Below are 3,136 nucleotides of genomic sequence, written 5' to 3' on the forward strand. Positions count from 1 at the left end.
TCCTTATTTAGGTAACTTCAGGAGGAAGCTGTCCAGCAACAGAAGTTATTTCTTTCTGGTTTTGGAAAGTACCTGGTACATTTGAAGTGCCACCAGAAGCATGATGAATACTAGCTGTACCTCTGAGAAGAGATTGTTTTACCCATGGATCTTACACAAGCAACACCATGACCCTGCTATTGCCTTAACAATGACAGATATATTACTGAGGGCCAGATTCAATACAAATCCATCTGAGTTATCCTGAAATCAATTTTTTAGGTCTTTTGTGGCCTTTCATGGGACCATAATGATTTTTTTAATTGAATTGAAATGTACCATGTCCTCTGAAAAGTAATTAAGGTATTATGCAATGTTAGTTAGTGTTCCAAAACTTGCACAGGATGTTTTATAATGCAGTGTTTTATGTAAAGAAATGATACAATAGAGTAAATGATTTTGCTACTTTTTAAAATCCTACATATGAATAAGTGCCAGATACTAACAAATTGATTGCATTTATTACAAGAAAAGCCTAATCTCTTTTGTATACATGTACTATCTGTGTAATTTATTTATTTTTTCTTTAATTCCAGGGATATATGTTAGAGAAATCTTCATATTAAAGATAGACTGTATCCTGGGTAAGCTTTCCATGTGTTCATGATGGCCTGTCATCACTTCAGAGAGAATCAAGCACATCTTTAAAACAGACTGTGGAATAAGTTTTAATACAGAAAAACATTTTATAAAATATTCTATTTTGACAAAGGGTGAAAAAGTGTATTCTACTACTTCTTTTTAAATGTAAAAATATTATTTACAATAAAGAATTATCTGGTTTTCTTAAACTAGAACAATATAAATATCAAATTTCAGTTTTCTAGCAAATTGTAAGACTGGATTGTGATGTTGACATTGACAGAAGGCAAGATCTCAAAGCATCATGGTATACAAAGTCCCAGAATGGGGGGAGGAGAGAGGTATGGCCTCAGAAAGACAACTTACCAACAGATAAATGACATTTTGATTTTAAAAACATGTGCAGCCTTTGCCAGACAAAATCTCTGTTTTTAAATTCTTTCAGTGGAACTTTATTCAATCAGAAAAAAAAATCACCATCTCCATAGGCGTAGAGCTCAGGACTTGTTTCCTAGTTACATGGGCCATCCATAGTTTTGAGATAATTAACCACAGATTTCTTCCGGAAGAAGAAATAAGAGGAAGTTTATTACCTATCAACAACCTAGTATCCTCTGTCTGTCTCCCACATGTTAGGCTGGCAGACACTTCCTAACCTCAAATGCCTAAAGTGTGTTGGGAGCTGCTCTGTGATATGCTGTTTATGAAATAAATCCAGATTTTTGGTTTTTACCAAAACATATATGACTTTTTTTTTGTCAAAAGAGAGACATTGCCAGAGTAATTGTGGTGTCAGAAGACCACCTGATCCTAAAAATCTGCCTTAAGGACCAAGTTCACAATTCCTCATCTAACAGAGATGCAACTGAGATCAAAAAGGGATTTTGTGGTTTAGGGGTACACGATGGGTAGACCCCTGGAACAAAGCAGTAAATGTTTGTATTAATTATATTGATAGTGTGAAAAAGAAAATATTTTTTGTAAAAAGAAAATAAGCTCACAAAGTCTAGCAGTTAATCAAGACTATTTTGGAGGTGTTGTATACTGTTAAAGCAGTTTCTCGACAAAGTAAACAGCAGTAACCTCAGGCATTTGTTTTTATTTCACAGCTCCCTAACTCGGTAAATCTCCTAAAAATTATAAGGCAACAAAACTCTCGAAAGAGTATATTTGTATTTCAATGGACAAAAGCATCAATATTACTTTACACTGCCAAATGCTATAAAAATTCAAATTATACTTTCCAAAAGTCCAGTAGATTGATTATTGCACTGTTTAAGATTTTCTATGGACATCATCACTTGATTTAAACATTTTAAATTTAAACTATGAACTGTCAAAGGCAAAGCTAAAAATAAATGTTGGGTATGTTTTGTCTCACAAGGGTGAACAACTAAAAGAAGAACAAAAGGTTATTGAGTAAATATAGATTTTTGGATGGTGGCAGTGGGTATAAAGGTTCAAGATTTTTTTAGTGCTTTTATGACAGACTGACAAAAACATTAAGAAAATTTGACCTATTGTGTATCCAAACTGCAATAAAAAGTGATTTATGGCTTATTTAAACTTGTGATACTGAGGTGGAAGACATTCATCTCATTCTATGGATGCTTAGAATAAATCAAAACTGATTTGTGGATAGGACATTAAACTCGTTTTGTATAAAATCAAAGTTAAAAAAATATACCTGTGTTTTCTCAGACTACTCTCCCTAGTAAAAAAATAACCACTAGACTGGTCAAAGAAAGTGAAGGTCTTCCTTTTCCTACATAGCAAATGTGAACAGCTGCCTGGCTTGAAATGTTTCCCTAAATATGAGTAATGGCTCTGGATGAAGGGGTCAAAGTATGAAATAATCATCAGCATAGCACAGCCAAACTTTTGGCAGTGAATTATCCAAATCCCATTTAAACACATTTTCAGAAGATCTGATATTCTTTTTGTAGCAACAGTGAGCAGGGTGAAGCCAAGGAGAAAAAGAGCAGAATTTAATAGAAAAATCATGAAACTGTGGTTACAAGAACTCAGCTCAGACTATAATTTACTAAAATATACTTTTCTTAGATGCTACTGAACTATCTTATCAAAACCAAGGGAAATAGCTGAAGGCACTTTATGCATATCACAAATAACAATTTGTAACAATCAAATTAGTAAAAAAAAAGAATTTTTGTATAAAAAAATGAATTTTTGTATTGAAATTTGATCTACTTTTCTCAAGGTTTCTGAAGTAATCAGGAATTTACTGATATCAGAACTTCTCCTGCAGTAACTCTTATCTTCATGTATTGCTGTCATATAGTTTGGGGGTTTCACATAGTAAGAACTTGAAGAAGACCCTGAAGTTATTTGTTACCAGAGACATGTGTGAAAAAACACAGGCTTTTACATTTATGAAAGTTCAAGCACTTCCTCAAATCAGGTCATTAGGTCACAAATTTTGTGGAATTCACTAATCTTTGCCATTTTGCCTATCCAACAGCATTCAAGATTTCATTTATTTTATATATATATA

General features: G+C 33.0%; 1 long non-coding RNA gene across 1 annotated transcript in view; it reads left to right on the forward strand.

Annotated features, from left to right (window-relative positions):
* The window catches only part of LOC108445424, a 13,691-nt gene extending 11,510 nt beyond the window's left edge, over nucleotides 1-2,181 (forward strand). Inside the window, exon 3 of the long non-coding RNA XR_001860276.1 lies at nucleotides 576-2,181. This is a non-coding gene — a long non-coding RNA (uncharacterized LOC108445424). The remainder of the gene's footprint in view (nucleotides 1-575) is intronic.
* The last annotated feature ends 955 nt before the right edge of the window (nucleotides 2,182-3,136 follow it).

Source organism: Corvus brachyrhynchos, unplaced genomic scaffold, assembly GCF_000691975.1.
Source record: "Corvus brachyrhynchos isolate BGI_N302 unplaced genomic scaffold, ASM69197v1 scaffold1, whole genome shotgun sequence".
In the NCBI taxonomy this organism is placed as follows: Eukaryota; Metazoa; Chordata; class Aves; order Passeriformes; family Corvidae; genus Corvus; species Corvus brachyrhynchos.